This window comes from Trachypithecus francoisi, unplaced genomic scaffold, assembly GCF_009764315.1.
Source record: "Trachypithecus francoisi isolate TF-2019V2 unplaced genomic scaffold, Tfra_2.0 Lachesis_group17, whole genome shotgun sequence".
Taxonomy (NCBI): Eukaryota; Metazoa; Chordata; class Mammalia; order Primates; family Cercopithecidae; genus Trachypithecus; species Trachypithecus francoisi.
In genome coordinates, this window is record NW_022681462.1 from 85,349,718 (window position 1) to 85,356,288 (window position 6,571).

Genomic DNA, 6,571 nt, shown 5'->3' on the forward strand with positions numbered 1-6,571 from the left:
GCTCATGCCCGTAATCCTAGCATTTTGGGAGGCCTAGATGAGTGGATCACTCGAGGCCAGGAGTTTGAGACCAGCCTGGCCAACATGGTGAAAACCCGTCTCTATTGAAAATACAAAAATTAGCCAGGCATGGTGGTACACACCTGTAATCCCAGCTACTTGGGAGGTTGAGGCAGGAGAATTGCTTGAACCTGAGATGTGGAGGTTACAGTGAGCAGAGATCATGCTACTGCATTCTAGCCTGGGCAACAGAGTGAGGCTCTGTCTCAAAACAAACAAACAAACAAACAAAAACAAAAACAAAACAACCTCATATTTTTCTTTGTTCATTATGATCCCATCCATTTTCCAATGAGGGAGTTTTCAAAATTATAACTTCTCAAATTATTGTCCTTTGACTAACCAGTAAATAAATCTCTAAGCAAAAGAATGGCTTAAGAAAATATGTGTTCTAGGATAGGAAAGTGCCTGGCCACAGAGACAAAGCTCAAAAATATTAAAACAACAAAGAAGGAAAATAGAAGATAAAATCCACATCAGTAATTCATTCAACAAATATTAATTGAAGGCTTACTATATGCCAGATACTTGGGTCAGGGCTGATGGTAGAAATAGTGAGCAAAACAGATGGAATCCCTGCTCTGAGGAATCTCACAGTCTACGGTGGACAGAAATATCAATCAAGTAACTGAAAGAGAAATGTAAAATGGCAAAATGTACAACAGTTTAGATGTGTTGCTACTGTGACAGTATTTGATTATAAGATGTGATATAGACAAAAAATATTGTTAAAGGAGTAGCATGTATTAAGGCTATGAGAAGAGAGGAGCAGTACTGTGTGTTTGAACAAAGGAATGAAGGCTGGTGTGGTTGGAACTGAGAGAGATTAGCTTAGAGAGGAAAATAGGGACCACACAATGTTGGGGCTTTTAAGACATGTTCAACTACAGGCAAAGGGAAGCGGATTTACATAGGATCTCAAACTGTACATTCAGTCACATGATTCACCTGCACTCTTTGTCCATACATGGTATCGATACTTCTTTTATGTTAGAGATACTGATGAAAGGAAATGCTTGAATGGAAATGGTATGAACTAATCTGTGTATTGAACTTCAACACAAGGTCCTGATATGAGTGGTTCAAACCCAATACCTTGTATTCTTCTTCCCACCTTGTTTCTTTTTATTTTTAAATTTCAACTTTTATTTTAGATATAGTGGGCACATGTGCAGGCTTGTTACATGGGTATATTGTATGATGCTGAGGTATAGTGTACTCAACCTATCACTCAGTTAGTGAGTATAATACCCACTAGGTAGTTTATCAATCCATTCCCACCTCCCTTCTGCTCCCCCTCCGGCAGTCCCCAGTATCTATTGTTCCAACGGTTATGTCCATGTGTGCTCAATATTTAGCTCCCACTTATAAGTGAGAACATGCAGTGCTTGGTTTTCTGTTCTTGTGTTAATTCACTTAGGATAATGGCCTCCAGCTGCATCCATGTTGCCACAAAGGACATGATTTCATTCTTTTATGGCTGCATAGTATTCCATGGTGTGTATGTACCACATTTTCTTTTTTAGAAAATAGATTTCTGTGAGTCAGCTTAGCATGCAGTGATGCACTGCATCATTTGTTTGTGGTTGCAACAACAGGTCACTGTACACTGTCCGTGGCATTAGCTAGAGGTGGCCCCTTGGAAGTACTTATGTCTCCCAGTTGACAATCACAATAGAATTAGCTTGAGACATTCACAGAGATGTCCTGTCACATTACTTGATTTTCAGGAGGTCTAAAGTTACTGTGCAGGAAAACAGATTTGAAACTTGTTTTTAACTCATGTCTGGAAAAGTATAGAAAAATGCAATAGGCAGAATTCAGATTTTAAATGTGGCAAGAGCCTGAGGGTAATAGAATTCAAAGTTTTGGAGAGAGAGGGTGCTGTAGTAAAGCACAAATACTGCATCTTTTAGAGGCCCATCTACTCTGCTTGAGACTCACACTTCAAAGAGGGGTTTGTGGAGAGTATTCTCCATTCGACAGAAAGGTGGAGCTGGAGAAACAGTGAGAAATAAAGCACATAAGTCAAGGGGCCTTAAAAGTTAGAAAAGTTAGAAAAGTAGGCTGGGAACAGTGGCTCACGCCTGTAATCCAGCTCTTTGAGAGCTGAGGCGGGGGAATCACAAGGTCACGAGTTCGAAACCAGCCTGACCAACATGGTGAAACCCCATCTCTACTAAACATACAAAAATTAGCCGGGCATGGTGTTGCGCACCTGTAATCCCAGCCACTTAGGAGGCTGAGGCAGGAGAATCGCTTCAACCCAGGAGGCAAAAGTTGCAGTGAGCTGAGATTGCACCACTGCACTCCGGCCTGGGCAACAGAATGAGGAAAAAAAAAAAAAAGCGAAATAGGTAGGAAAGTAATAATCATGAGGTTGGCCCAGAAGGACTAGAGAGACCTCGGCAGACAGACAGACCCCCACAGCAAGGGAGGACTGCCAGTGGGAGGGGAAGTAGGAGCAGGACTGAAGGCACAGACTAGAGCTTGGAGAACAAGACAAGGAAACTTGTCCCGTGTTCCTCTGGGTACTCCAAGGTACATGATCTGCTATGTGAGCATAGAAGCTCTTGATCTAGTACATGCAGGACAAAGTAGACAGTCGTCATCCTCAGACCTTACCTGCTAGTGGGATTTATGGGACAGCCCAGTTGTGTTGTGCTGGACTATCTAGCTCTATGCTTGAAACATACTTAGATAATATTGTTCATGTGTACATATGTATGTGTGTGTGCATGTACACATGTGTGCGTGTACATGGTCAGTGTACCAGCAAGAGTAATTTAATGGTTCAAAGATCCTCATCTTGGAAAATGTCTCATGCTATAAAGTTGAATACTGCTTATCACCAGATATCAAAGTCCCATAAGAGGGTAAAATCACCTTTAAATGGAGAACTGAAGTTATATTTGTGGGCCCTCTTCTCCTATATCTCCTTGTGATACATCCTTGTGCTAATTTGGATGTGGAACTTGCATGATACGAGAAGCCATGCTGAACCGGAAGGTCTGTGCAATGTGGAAGGAGGTGTGCTTTTCATGTCTCTTGTACTCATTGAACCATGAGTGCAGAATGGCTTCACCTGTGCCACAGTGCTTGGCGGGATCATGATGTCAATTAGGTTTCATGAGACTCTGTAAAGCAAATTTGTTTATTTGCTCACTGAGTTATCCAAAGACAAAAGGAGGACTGTGCCTCCAGCACAATAATTAATTATAAAGTCATCACACATATTGCATTAATGTTGGCTGACTTCTCACAAGTCCCTCTCAGAGGGCAGGGGCCATGTGTAAATATAACTCTAGTTAGCATCCACTAAAAAGACACTTTGATTGGAATCTGTGTGATCATAAACTTCTTTACTAGGTTGTGTGTTCCTTGAAGGAAAGGATTTTATCTTTTATTTATTCAATAAATATTTATAAAGCAGTAAAAAATAGCAAAAATATCTTCATGCAGCTTATGTTCTTTTTTAATTTTAATTACTTTTAATTGGCAAATAATAATTGTATATATTTGTACAATTGTATATAAATTGTACAATTTGTGATAGGTATACAATTGCAGGATGATTAAATCAAGCAATTAAAATATTCATCACCTCACATATTTCTCATTTCTTTGTGGTAAGAATGTCTAAACCTAGAAGGACCCCATAAAATTGAACTTTATATTCTTTGACCAACACCTCCCCTTTTCCTATTCACCTGCCCCTGGTCCCACAGCCTCTGATAACGACCACTTCACTCTACTTCTACTGAGTTTGACTATTTTACATTCCACATATAAGTAAGATCATGCAGCATTTGTCTTTGTCTTATTTCATTTAATATAATGTCCTCTAGATTCATCCATGTTGTCACAATGGCAGAATTTCCCTCATTTTTAAGGTTGAATGGTATTCCATCTGTGTGTATATACCACATCTTTTTTATTCATCTTTTTCCTGAACCCTTGGGTTGTTTCTGTATCTGTGCTATTGTGAATAATGATGCGATAAACATGAGAGTGCAGGTATCTCCTAGACATCCAATTTCAATTCCTTTGGCTTTCCACCCAGAAGTGGGATTGCTGAATCACATGGTAATTCCGTTTTTAATTTTCTGAGGAGTTTCCATACTGTGGTTCTGTAATAACTGTACTAATTTACATTCCCACCAATAGTGTCCAAGGACTCCCTTTTCTCATCTTGCTGATACTTATCTTTCATCATCTTGATAGTAGCCATTCTAACATGTGTGATGGGAATATTGTGGTTTCAATTTGCATTTCCCTGATAATTAGTGATGTTGAGCACTTTTTCATATATCTGTTGGTGATATGTATGTCCCTTTTTTTTTGAAATATCTATTCAGATCTTTTGCCCACTTTTTAATCAGGTCATTTGAGGGGTTTTTTGCTATTAAATTCCATATCGATTTGGATATTGATCCTTCTCAGATGCATTGTTTGCAACTATTTTCTCACATGCTGTGGGTTGTCTTTTCACTCTGTTGTTTCCTTTTCAGAAACTTTTAAATATGATGTAATCATCCCATTTGCCTATCTCTGCTTTTATGGCCTGTGCTTTTGGGGTAGTATCCAAGAATTCATTGCCCAGACCAATATCATGGAGCTTTCCTCTTTCTTTTCTTCTAGTAGTTTTATAGTTTCAGGTCTTATACATCGAGTATTTCTCTAACACTTCTATAATGCTTACTGTATTCCAAGCACAGGTCAAAGCTCTTGACATATATTAACAACTTAAAGCAACAACCCAATGAGGCAGGTACTAGGCTATTTCTATCTTATGTATTGAAGGAGACTAAAGCTGAAGCAGTTTAAGTGTTATCCAAGGGTGCAGAACTAGTAAGTGGTGATGCTGGAATTTGTACCCTGGCAGTTTGGCTTCAAAGTCTACCTGCTTTTTCACTTTATTATCTCTTTCCTTTTAACTTACCTTTTTATTACTAGTGCCTAGCATAGTTCCCTGCAAAGAATAAATGAGTGCTAATTGCATAAGCCAATGAAACAATGACATTTATCATGCTAATGGTGATGATGGTGAAAAGATACTGATAATAATGATTTATATTCATTGAGTTGTCACCCATACTATGTTTCATAATTTGTAAGCACCATATCATGTGATCTTTTTTAAAATTATACTTTAAGTTCTGGAATACATGTGCAGAACGTGCAGGTTTGTTACATAGGTATAAAGTGCCTTAGTGGTTTGCTGCACCCATCAACCCATCACCTAGTTTTTAAGCCCAGCATGCATTAGGTATTTGTCCTAATGTTCTCCCTCCCCTCGCCTCCCACCCCCCAACAGGCTCCGGTGTGTGATGTTTCCCTCCCTGTGTCCATATTTCTCATTTTTCACCTTCCACTTATGAGTGAGAACATGTGGTGTTTGGTTTTCTGTATCTGTGTTAGTTTGCTCAGAATGCTGGTTTCCAGCTTCATCCATGTCCCTGCAAAGGACATGAACTCATTCTTTTTTTTTTTTTTTTTTTTTTTGAGGCGGAGTCTCGCTCTGTCGCCCGAACTGGAGTGCAGTGGCCAGATCTCAGCTCACTGCAAGCTCCGCCTCCCGGGTTTACGCCATTCTCCTGCCTCAGCCTCCCGAGTAGCTGGGACTACAGGCGACCGCCACCTCGCACAGCTAGTTTTTGTATTTTTAGTAGAGACGGGGTTTCACCGTGTTAGCCAGGATGGTCTCGATCTCCTGACCTCCTGATCCGCCCGTCTCGGCCTCCCAAAGTGCTGGGATTACAGGCTTGAGCCACCGCGCCCGGCCTAACTCATTCTTTTTTTTTTTTTTTTTTTGACGAACCAAAAGACGCTAACTTTTATTTGTTGTTTAAGTCACAATGACATCAGGGGAAAGCGCGAACGCAGTCCCCCACTACCACAAATTATGCAGTCGAGTTTCCCACATTTGGGGAAATCGCAGGGGTCAGCACATCCGGAGTGCAATGGATAAGCCTCGCCCTGGGAAAACCACCTTCGTGATCATGGTATCTCCCCTGCCAGGTAAGTATAACTCATTCTTTTTTATGGCTGCATAGTATTCCATGGTGTATATGTGCCACATTTTCTTTATCCAGTCTATCATTGATGGGCATTTGAGTTGGTTCCAAGTCTTTGAGACTGTGAATAGTACTGCAATAAACATACATGTGTATGTGTCTTTAAAGGAGAATGATTTATACTCCTTTGGGTATATACCCAGTAATGGGATTGCTGGGTCAAATGTAATTTTTGGTTCTAGATCCTTGAGGAATAACCACACTGTCTTCCACAATGGCTCAACTAATTTACACTCCCACCAACAGCGTAAAAGCATTCCTATTTCACATCCTCTCCAGCATCTGTGGTTTCCTGACTTTTTAATGATTGCCATTCTAACTGGCGTAGAATGGTATCTCATTGTGGTTTTGATTTCCATTTCTCTAATGACCAGTGATGATGAGCTTTTTTCCATATGTTTGTTGGCTGCATAAATGTCTTCTTTGGAGAAGTG

At 40.2% G+C, this 6,571-nt stretch overlaps 1 non-coding gene across 1 annotated transcript; it reads right to left on the minus strand.

Moving 5' to 3' along the window:
• Window positions 1-5,925: 5,925 nt before the first annotated feature.
• Window positions 5,926-6,089, minus strand: LOC117063186. Its single transcript, XR_004428793.1, has one exon. It is a non-coding gene; the product is annotated as a U1 spliceosomal RNA (small nuclear RNA).
• Between the last annotated feature and the right edge of the window lie 482 nt (window positions 6,090-6,571).